The 12,277-nt window shown below is 36.5% G+C and overlaps 1 protein-coding gene across 2 annotated transcripts in view; it reads right to left on the bottom strand.

The window, feature by feature from the left end:
- Positions 1 to 12,277, bottom strand: part of LOC129723412 (neuroligin-4, X-linked-like) — a 591,759-nt gene that overhangs the window by 364,400 nt on the left and 215,082 nt on the right. For both annotated transcript variants that reach the window (XM_055677612.1, XM_055677613.1), the window contains one exon: positions 50 to 71. The gene's annotated coding sequence lies outside the window, so the exon portion shown is untranslated. The remainder of the gene's footprint in view (positions 1 to 49; positions 72 to 12,277) is intronic.

Genomic DNA, 12,277 nt, shown 5'->3' with positions numbered 1-12,277 from the left:
AGTTGGGATACACTCAAATAGTTATATACATGTGATTTAAGAAATTTACCTCTTTGTGCACTCAGTCACGCCTGAAAATAAAAAGCGAAAAAACACTGATTAGTATTTGGAAGCCAGCACTGTTTCGTTACCACCGGTTACATAATCCCGCCCATGAATAATTTATCTGCTGCAATGAAAATCATCAAAACATCAGCTGGTATGTGAACACATTTTCATCATATTATGCAAACCCAATTTGTAAGTTTTCACTTCGCACCAACTGTGCGAACGGCTAGCCGCAGACAGGCACACATACTCAAATTTATTCTATAAATCTTACGCCAGACAGACGAGCGTCGTCATCTGCCACCGGGTCGCGTATGCTTGACGGCTATTAAACAAAATATTTCATTAACGCGCTCAGCGTCGCTGAGGCGGCTTTACGACTGCCAGTTGGGACTTACGAAATAACCGCGAAAAAGTGCCAAACATTTAATCCGTTTAGTTGAGAGAACGTCAAAAGACTAGGGCTAGGGTGGGTAACATTTGCAAATTTTTGTTCCCACCCGTACTGTTTACCGCTTGACTGCTTGACGTGAGTACGCAGTAATAAAAAGCAACTGGATGCGTCAGCGGAAATGAAAATTCGATTATCACCACTGCGATTACGATAGAGTGGAAATAATTGCAGCCGGAAATGATTTTTTGGGTTGTCATTTCAACGCCCTGATTATCAAGCTCAATGAATAAAAACACTAATATGTATATATTTTACAGCAAGACGCAAAAAAAAAGAAACGAAGTGATAATATCATTTTCGAGAGCTCTCGTGTCATATTATAAAATTTGTGTACACTCTAGTAAGAAGGTCCCTTTTGGCAGGCACAGTCCTCCCCGGAGACACATTATTTTCATTTCTCCAGCTTCAAGTCGAGTATTTGCAGTACCTCTGCCTCCCATGTTGGTGATAGTGACGACAGTAACGGGAGGCACGGTGAACGCCGCAGTTGGCTATACCCGTGCATAATTTACTTTCCTAAGGAAAGAACAAGCTCTCCGTTAAACGCGAAAATGTCTCCCCACGGTTGACGATCTGCCAGTAAGCTACGGACACACGCTAGAATGTGCGCAGAAATATTTATAAGTCACCACTGGCTGGCTGGAAGCTGCCACGGCAGCGCGCATTAAACTAAACATAAAACAAAACCGCATTTTGCTTGTGTGTTTGCTGCCCGTTTTGACAGTGGCGTCGCTGCTGCTCAAATTTCCCAAGCGGCGAAGAAGAACGCAAGTTTCAAGGAAATCGCATGGCTCGCGGGAAGGAATTGTCCGAGCTGTTGGTGCGAAAACCGTAACAGCAAAGTATATTCACGACAGAAATTGACTATAATAAGGCGGACAAAAAGATTTACTCTACGGAAGAATTATTTTTAATGAGGCCAGGGAGGGTGTTTTTTTTGGCTTGACACGGATGGTGACAATTTTGCGCTGATTAATTCCTAACATGAGCATTTAATCCGAGGCTTTCGATAGGTTTACTCACAAGAAGCCGGATAACCGTGCGTTGACCTATTTGTAATTCGAATGGAGACGCATGGCTTATTTATATTTAACGAACATCTCAATCCCACTGAGAATGAAGTTGGTTCCGTTTAGGTCTCCTCATCAAGCCCTGTCTTGTTGATGTCGGGTGGATTTCTGGCGAGTTTCTTTGTTCTTCATTACGAAGCCGCCAACAGATAACGACTTTTGCGATTTGAACTTTATGCGAGTAGCAGCAATCGGAAACGACATAAAAAAGTATAGTTTTGATTCTTCACAGGAGAAAAAACGAAATCAAGAATAACGAACCAAGAGTGCTTCTGCTCTGTTATACTTCTTACATACTCACGCAAAAAAAAGTCCGAAGTTTATAGATTCAATTAGCATTTCAATCGTTGTTCTGCTCGATAAAGTTTCGTTCCCAATTCGGATTTCTTGCTCCGGACGGACGTTTGAATGGGTGCTGGAATAAATGAATACCGAACAAATCGATCTCGCAACTATGCACTGAAAAAAAAAAAACTTGCAGGTTTTTTTCTGTTCTGCTATTTATTACTGCTAATTGATTACGGCATCATTCATTCGGTAGAATTTAAAATGAGCAACTGATGCAAATCAACGTAACGAAACAAACCCCGAAGTCATGAATATCAAAACCAAACTGCAATTAGTTTCGGGTTGTAATTAACTACTGCCACGCACTTTTTCTACTCATGTCGGTGATAAAATAGTATTTGATACAAAAGGTGGTGATATAATATTATAAATCTTGTACTAAATGTGAAGATTAGCATCGGTTTAACTCACCGCCTCAAAAATATTTATGCATGCTACTTTTTTCGCTGCTTTTGGACTATTAGCAAAATTATTTTTTGTTTCTCATTATGTATGTTTTAATAGAGAAAAAAAATTGAGTAAATCAACCAATGAAAAATTAACCAATATACCGTAAAGCTAGTTTCAAAAAAAGATCAAAGTCCAATGAGGTTTAAAAAAATACTTGAACAATGGTACATATTTTACAGGCCTCGTCTATTCATCAGTGCAATCTAGTTATTATTTTAATTTTAACAACGCCGATCACAGTTTTCAATTGGATGAGTGTACGTTTTGTGTAAAATAATACCACAGCATAACAATAATCAATTCTTTTGTTTTGTCTGTTTAAAAAAAAGTTTGTGAAATAATATATTTCGAATGCATGACACAAACATGATTTCGAACGAACTTATAATGTAGGATGTAATAATGACATTCGTTATGATTAACATAGAATGCGTAATATAGCTAATTTGTAATACCAGTAGTTTCAAATTTTAATTACTGGCTATAGAAATATTCAAACCACTATACTACCTATAAAAGGGATGAATGAAGAAGCTTAAGAGAAGAGTAATAAAACAATTAAATTTGCCCGAGAACATTTCACTCGCAAAAATAGTCGAGACAATACTAATCATGATCCAGTCAACCAGCTTCTTATTTCCACAGATGAAATAGCTAATATTTATTTTGAAAAAAAGAAAAGTAATTGGAAGATACATCCACATGAAGAAATATTTCTGTTGAAGAAAACAATTTTTCAATCAGGGAGAGATGATAATGAATCTGATGACCGTTATGAGGAAGAAGAAAAAGATGATGATGATGATTGGTTTGATTTCTAACTATATGTATTATTTATGTTGTTTTTAATTTTATTAAAAAAAATCGTTCATATTTTACAAAAAAAGCCAAAAAATCATTAAAAATTGTGTTGCGTGCATTAGGGATGGTCCAAAAAAAAATTGATGTCAGATTCGTCTATAGCACCCCAAAATTACATAAAAATCAGGTTTTTGTCGCATTTATCGCGTAAGTCCTTTGTATGAATTCGCCCCACTGTGCCGCGGCGCTCTGCCACGCAAGTACTGTACGGTATTGTTACTTTTACCAGCATGTTTTCTTTCAAGACATCAGTTTTTATTACTCGCCAACAGCAGGTTCAAAAAATTATTCGAATCAAAGAGTTGTTTCAAACTTTTCAAAAAAACTTTACCTTCGAGACATCAAATTAGTGTAAGTTCATTGAAGCATAGCATACAGCATACAATTGACCTATTGGGACGGGGAAACTCTGTCAATTTTTGGTTTGATATTGATACAGAGAATTCAATTATCACGGAATGGTTGGTGTCCATTCATGTCGTCGGTGCTAAGAATGCTCGCTTGTGATTGGTTCATTGTTCGCTTAAATTTGTCTTTGAAACTATTTATCATTTATTACCGCATTACAATAAAACAATCATGATAACTAGCGTATTACAAAATTTTCCAACATTTTATCTATCCAACGACATATTGGTTATTGTTATGTATCATGTGGTTATGCTGTTATTATCGTTTGAAATTTGACGGAACATTTGCCAGTTTCATTCCCATTTTACAGAACGCATCTCAGTATAGCAAACAATACGTAGTCCCACTTAAAAAAAATCAAAAAGGTTGTGCGCAAATCAACGATCGCAAGATTGATGTGAAACTAGGCTGTTCGTTACATCTTTTACGCTCGAATGCAGTGCCACAGTACATTTCAATAGGTGCACCAGATTACCGGCGAAAGGGGGGGGGCTCTAAATAAGCTTTATTCAAAACAGGGGATTACTCGAACATATTTAAAACAATTATGTACAGGAAATGGTAACACGAATAAGTAAGTGACAAAGGGTCTGGAACCCAGAATGACTGAAAAAGCTTGAACTGACGATGAGTGAGATAAATCCAAACAGAAAACAGAAAAATTGACAGATAATTGAAAATATTAAAAGCATTCTTCATATGGGTCATTGCATAGAAAATGACCACGAAAAGTACAAACTTTGAAACGATCATCACAGATTTTTCTCAAAGTTGAGAGAATTATTCATCTAGTATCACTTTGGAAAAAATCCCAATGCTCAATCCTGGTGCTCAGTGGATACCCCCCCCCCCCCCCCCACTTCGCCGTTTTGTTGCAGCATAAATCATTTTTCGGACAAAACCTCGATACATTTTACCCAAGTAACAAAATAGGTTATATCTAAGTTTTCTAGAGCTAGATACAACCAAAACATAAAACCTTCAATGCCGACCACGCAGTTATAACAACCCACTAACAACAGCTATAAACATGTGTCACGGCTAGTTGGCCCAGCTTTGTTGAAGTCATCAAAACTTCATATGCGCTCTACCATAGGACCAGATGTTTTCAACAGACAGACTTGTTCGCCATAGAATGACCTCGCTTGGCTTTCTTTTCTCAATGACAACTTTAATTTCCGACAGTGTCGTGAGAACAGAAATGTGTGAGTTCTCTCTCTATAATGATTAAATATTATAATCATTCAAATTGCTTTCGTGCATGTAAAAACACATGCCGTGAAAAATTTATGGTAAAACCAGCCACAAATTTTATCAAAATTACTGCGCACCGCCGTAATTTTGTAGTAAATAAATATTCAATCAAAATTTAATTCCTGTGAACTAAGGTGATAAGTAAATGAATGCTATGATTTGTCATATTTTGGTAAATGTATGCCTTTATATATCATGCGAATTTCAAAACTGCTCTGTGGTTTAGGTGATATTGTTAAATAAAATGCTGACAAAGAATTGAATTTCATAATTTTGCATTATAATATTCAAGGCGACATATTGTTTTCAAATAAACCCTCGAACGCACTCTAAATTCTTGATCATAACTCATTCTCTTAATTTGATCAAAATATAGAATATATAAAACCAAGCAAGCCTATCATGGAATTTTTTTTTATAGGGGGGGATTTGTTAGTAGCTTAAGTATTTATGATAAATATTAGTAAATAATGAGTATGTGTGTCCAATCACAAATGGTGACTTCTCAACACTGTTAGAAATTTGTAATTTTAATTGTTAGGATCTGTTTGCTTTCGCAATTAGGACTTATCATTCGTAGGGATTTAAACCTACTTGTCAGAAAAGGGGAAGTAAACTTACAACTAACTTAATTGCTAACTTATAGGCTATAAAGAGAGCTTATCGTAGCAATTGAGGATTGCAACGATTTTTGTCGAAAATTGTTAATAATTTTATTTGACATAGCTTCTAATGGTTCAACACCAGTAAGTCTATGTAATTCGAGTGTACCAAACCAAGGAGGACGCTTCAAAATCATTTTCAGAATTTTATTCTGAATCCTTTGGAGCGTTTTCTTCCTTGTTGAACAGCAACTTGACCAGATCGGTACAGCATAAAGCATTGCTGGTCTAAAAATTTGTTTGTAAATCAAAAGTTTGTTCTTTAAACAAAGTTTAGAATTCCTGTTAATGAGAGGATATAAACATCTCGTATGTTTGATGCACTTGGCTTGTATACTCTCAATGTGCTCTTTGAAAATAAGTTTTTTATCATAAATTAGTCCCAAGTACTTAACCTTGTCGGACTAACTTAAAATAACCCCATTCATCTTGACAACGTCATTATTGTTTGGCTTGAGGAAAGAAGCCCTAGGCTTATGCGGAAAAATTATCATTTGAGTTTTAGAAGCATTGGGAGAGATTTTCCACTTTTGCAAGTAGGAAGAAAAAATATCTAAACTTTTCTGCAATCGACTGCATATGACACGAAGACTTTTTCCTTTTACGGAAATGCTTGTGTCATCGCAGAACAATGATTTTGTGCAGGCAAATCAGGAAGATCTGAAGTGAATATGTTGTACAGGACTGGACCCAAGACTAAACCTTGAGGTACACCTGCTCTGACAGGAAATCTTGATTTTGAATTTTAAAAAAATTCATAACTTTTGAACCAGTTGATCGATTTTTGATCTTTTTGGGTCAAATTGAAGGTAATTACGTCTAGTTATAAGAAAAATACCAAAACGTAAATCTGGGTGCTTTTATATGCATAATGTATAAAATTATTGAAATTTTCGTCTTGTTTTTAAATTGAATTTACTCAAATTTCAAAAATAACATATCTCTAAAAGTTCCTCCATTTATAGAGTAAAGTATGCCCTTCAAAATGAGACCAAGAGATATTTTTTATGTTTGCCCCAAAATGAATGACATACAAATGAAAAACGCATGTTTTTTGATGAAAAACATCAATAACTTTTAGTAGAATAGAGATATTGGCGATATCAGAATTGCAAAATGCTTCTCTTAAATAGCTTTAAAAGTCGTTCAAAGGCAGTTTAAAGGTGAAACTTGAAATAAAGAAGTTAAAGCGTAATATGTGTTTTTTCAATATAAATCGGTTGTTTTCGGTTTTTAAAATTATTGGAGCTATAACAATGTAGAACAAGTCTTTCTTCTATTTTCAAAGATAAAAAAGTTAGATAGTTGATTGCTTCGAAAATTTTGGTCACCCTAATTTTTGATAATTTTTCAATAAGCGCATTATCATATGTAACAACTTTGTAGAAGAAAGTTTTTCTCTAAAACTTTGCTATAGAGCTCTAGACCCAAATTTCCTCCTAAATTTGGTTTCTGGACCATTGTGCATTGGCCTTCAATAAGCGAGCATACCAATTTAATATTTTAATTGTTTTATTTAAAATCATTGCTAAATTTTAAATTAGAAACAATTTTAATAGTAAAATTTGTGCCTATTTGAATGGCTTCAAACATTGATTTTGCCTGCAACATGGCGTTCATAAGATCGAACACTGCCTGTTGCAAAAAAGAAAGTTTACCTGCCGTAATAGGCCCCAGGCAGTTGACATTAGAAAAAATATTTTCGGCAGCAATGTTAGCTGAAGTAATAGGTGTACAATTATTTTCTAGCGTGTTTTGCTTACCCATATTAACGGTCATTTTCGAACTACCTACACTAGGCGGTATAATGTTCGAACTACCTGTAACCTGTGCATAAGTTAAACGGGTATGCAAAGGAGTAGGTTAATTATGCGTCACTGGTACGCTTGGAGAATTTTGTTTTGAAGTTGGTTTTAATTGTGAAATTGAATTTTGTTTACCTTGCCTTGCCTTAACAATTGCTAAACGGACTGGGCATTGATAAAAATTTGACATATGGTTGCCGTTACAATTCGCACAGCGAAAATTTTTACTCTCTTTCACAGGACATGTGTCCTTTTTGTGAGAAGAGTCTCCACAATTAAGACATTTTTGGTCCATGTTACAGAATTTGGAACCATGGCCATAACGTTGGCAAGTACGGCATTGGGTGATATGCTTTTCACCTCCGCCATACTTCCTATAAATTTCCCACTTTACACGCACATTATACAAAGCATGTGCTTTTTCAAAAAAAATTGTAAGTTGTTAACCTCATTGCGGTTAAAATGAATTAAATAATTAACAAGGGAAATTCCAGTTCTCTGACTGTTTTCGCCTCGTGAATTCTGTTAAAGTAAGTTTGATCTCATCAACGGTTTGATCGTTGGTGAGACCTTTCAATACGACCTTGAATGGCTTGGCGTTCTTGGTGTCATATGTAAAAAATTTGTACATCTTGTCAGTTAAATACTGAACAAGACGATTACGACCCTTTACTGAGTCGGCTAATAAGCGGCATTCACCTCTATGGCCAATTTGATAGGTAACTTTAACGTCAGAAACAAACGTTGAAAGTTCCTCTTTGAATATATTAAATTCAGAAGAAATAGTTACCACAACAGGTGGAACTTTCTCCTTTTTTAAAGATTTTATATTTTGTATAGTTTCATTATTGGTAACTTCCATTTCACCAGCTTCTTGCTCAGGCAAAATATCAAATGGATTGTCACTACAGACACTCGAAGTGTCAGAAATAGATGCCTCTCTTTTCCTCCCCGCAGCGATGCGAGGTTTCTTTTTCCGTCCAGCCATTTCAGGTGATACGAAAAAAGTTAAAACAAATGTTAAATTCAAAAGTAGGTAGTCTTGAGAAAGACTGATGGGAAATAACTTTCAGGTAGTTTTTAAAAGACACACTGACAAATTACAAACTTTGAAGCTATAGGCAGTCAAAGACCAGTCCACAAGCAACCGAAAAAACGTCTGATCTGTAGGACAGTTCAAGACGCACTGAAGGATCCAGGCTAGTGTAAAACAGGATTCCTCACGCTTTTGGGATTTCGTGGAGAAGCGAAAATGATCTTCTCGCATTCCATCCAACGTAAATCTTAACGATGTTCAGTCCAGCTCTAATTTGGAAGCAGCAAACCTTTTCGCTCTTTACTTCGAAAGTGTTTTCAGTAGGTCATCACCAGTACCACGTCACAACCGTTTCGCCCACATTCCCTCTCAAGACATCCACCTCCCGTGCATCCAGTTTACATCAGACGAAGTGAGGATTGCCATCGATAACCTCGACTTTAAAAAAGGACCCGGAACTGATGGCATTCCACCGCTGTTCCTGAAAAAATGCTGTGCAGAACTGTCAGCTCTAATTACATCATTGTTCAACCGATCGCTACGTGAAAGGACGTTCCCGGAAATCTGGAAAACTGCATGGAACAGAATGGATTTTGTCATATTTATCTGGCCGCACCTCATATGTTGTAGTGAACTCAGCTCGGTTGGAGCTGAAGCGCTCCAACGTGTCTTGTCTATCTGCGATCTCGGTGTGACGGTTGACAAAGAGCTCAACTTCAATGACCATATCGGGAGTATGACTGCTAAAGCTTTTTCTGTTTTGGGATTTATTTGTCGTCACGCTTCTGAATTCACGGACATTATTGCTATTAAGTCACTCTATTGCACGTTGGTCCGCAGCATTCTGGAGTACGCTTCGCCTGTTTGGTCCCCGCACTGCCTAGGACGAAACCTCGCAGTTGAACGCGTGCAGAAGAAATTTGTACGGTTTGCTTTATGATCACTGCCTTGGAGTGACCCAGTGGAGCTCCCTCCTTACCCTGATAGATGCCAGCTTATATGTTTGGAATCGCTGTCAGTCAGACAGTATAAAGCGCAGCGTTTCTTCGTTTTTGATGTGCTTCAAGGAGTAATTGATTGCCCTGCGTTATTCGAGCTAATGCCGATAAATGTGCCTCCTCGTCGTTTCCGGAACTATACTCTTTTGGCTACCCGCTACCACAGAACCAACTATGGATACAACAATCCCTTGGAGAAATGTATTCGCTCGTTCAACGATGTGTACGACAAATTCGATTTCAACATGTCTAGAATTGTTTTTAAAGACCGCACTAGTAGATTAGTCTAGTTGTTAGAATAATATAGAATAAGTTTACAGTCTGGGCGATATTTTGTCGAAGATGGTGATGTTAAATAAATAAATAATTGATAGGAAATGTCTAGCTATCAAGTGAAAATAGTGAAGCCACGACAAAACATACAGACTATTTAAAACGGCTGGAATCAACCCTGGTGAGTGTTAATTGACTGTTTTGTACCGTCAACGGTGAAAATATTATTAGATAAATTTTTAGCATACTGCAATCTAGCAAAACAAAGTTAAAAGCGAAGTTTTGCAGTAGATCAAAACACGAAATCAGCATCCAAACGTGGGACTTCAAGCAGTTCCGCTCAACTCTAACTAGAATTTAAGAGTGTTTCACCCATAGTCTACAAGTCGTAAAGAATTTTTTTTTGTTCATCTATAACTCGTAAAGGATACCTACTACGAAATTAAGGAGAAAGAGGTCAGCGAAGAATTTTAGAGCGTAACTCTGAATGAAGCAGTAGCAAAAGCAACTCGAGCCAAAGCGAACTGGCGGATGCTAAGCGTTTGAAAGACATATGGTCGGCGTGCGACCAGACCGAGCCAAGCGCCAAACACATTGTTTTGAGAAATTAGCATTTGAAGTTTGACCACCCATAAATTAATCGTGTTTGAACCTATCATTAATTCAATGCTAACACGTAATGAACAGGGCTTAATGAATGTCCTGTTATCATAAATACACGAAAAATAGCAATAATTGATAAAATATTTGGTTTTTAGTTTTGACACCTATGCACTCAGTTCACTCTGGCCGAACAAAAACTTAAAAAAATGGTCTTCAGTTAGGTCTTGTCAAATTTACTACAACATGTCAACTTGACTATTAAACAAGCTTATGTTTCTCACTAGTCAAACGTAATACATAGATATCAACGCTGCTTAATCTCTCAGTCCAATCTGTATCAAAAATTATCCAGCTGATAGACAAGCAAAGCTTTATTTCTGTTGCTCTATTTCCTGATACTAAAGCGCACTAAGTGCTAAGTGTTAAGATAGTATCAACATGAAATGCTCTGGTATCTTGAAGCGGGTATTGTCTAATTTTATTGATTTAACGTATATTAACCCAGTCCTGACGTTTGTTACAAGAAAAAAATTAATTTTATTTGAAAAATATCAACTGAAAATAACATGCACTTGGTTCGGTCTGGCTCAACAAGATCTTGCAAAAAAGTGATGTGCCCATTGAAACGAAATACGGCTCTACGAAAATAACCTGGCTGTTTATTTATCTAATTCTGATGACAGTCGTATCAACGAGCAGTCCGAAGCGGAGAATCAGTTACTGGTTAAAATAAATTGCAAAGTTTGCCTCTAAATCAAAAACAATCACTTTCTTTAGATGCCATGTCTGTGTTTACGGTTCACTCTGGTCGAACGCAATTTCATTCGTTTCGCAAAGTGCTACAGAGGTTTTTTTTATAACACGTCTATGAACTGTTCAAATGATTCCATTCTTTAATGGAACATAGATTATCCATTTGCACATCCATTGGTGCTAATAACTCAATCTTAAAGAAAACGGCGCTTGGCTCGGTCTGGTCGCACGCCGACCATATCTTCAAGATACTTTCGTTTCATTAGGTGGGGGAAGATGCAGCGCCATAGAACGTTGTGACAAAAGCAGGTGATATTGAGAAAGGAAGGAATTGAGTTAAGTAAACAGTAGACACCGGTGACGTTGTTTGTGGAGTCGGTTGTCGACTTGGATTTATTCCAATAATTCTTTGGATGATAGACGCTAAGCTTACAATAGACTTTCTCATGTCGATAGATATATGTCAATAACTATCATATAATGAAATAACTCCCTAAAAGTAATGTGGTGGCGCCTGGAGTCAAAGTCCGATCTCTGGGAACACTATTTGCTCCGGCAATAACTGAATTAAGGGTAATTGACCATTTCAGGATATTTTCCGAACACCGAACGTCGCCACCTTGGATTTTAAAATGGCATCTGCATTCGATATCCGGTCTCTAGGCATCATTCTGTTTCTAAAAATATCAATATTGGGTGGTATTAAATAATCTCAGGCTGTCTTCTGGAACCCGAAAATCAATTTGCTTATTTTAAAAGACATTTGGAGTTGATATTCGGCCTCTAGATGCCACCACGGTTTAAAAAATATCCATATTGTTTGACATTTTTCAATAGTGCAATAGTTCACGTCATAAAATAATAACTTTTCGTATTTCGGTGGCCGCGTTACTGATGTTTCAATCGATTGCTGCAGAATGGAAAGAAATCCAAACTAACCGAGTTATGAGCATTTGAAATTGAACAAAATTTATTGCATGTTTCGATTTTAAACCTTCATTTCACCACCCTTTCTAAGAAGCTTGCTAAAAGACGTAGGTCTACGTAAAATAATAAAATATGAAGGATAAAAAATCAAAAATAATGAATAATTCATCAAAACCGAAAAATGTGAAAAATTAAATCTATGAAAATTAAAATATAAAAAAATTAAAAATAAATTAAATAAAACAAATAATCTAGAATCTAAAGAAATAAAAATAGCGGTTTTTGGGGCCAGGAGAGGTTTTAACGCAGGTTTGAGAGGTCACT

This window comes from Wyeomyia smithii, chromosome 2 (assembly GCF_029784165.1).
Source record: "Wyeomyia smithii strain HCP4-BCI-WySm-NY-G18 chromosome 2, ASM2978416v1, whole genome shotgun sequence".
Classification (NCBI taxonomy): Eukaryota; Metazoa; Arthropoda; class Insecta; order Diptera; family Culicidae; genus Wyeomyia; species Wyeomyia smithii.
The sequence above is the reverse complement of the archived record's forward strand: the minus strand, read 5'-3'. Positions and strand labels throughout refer to the sequence as shown.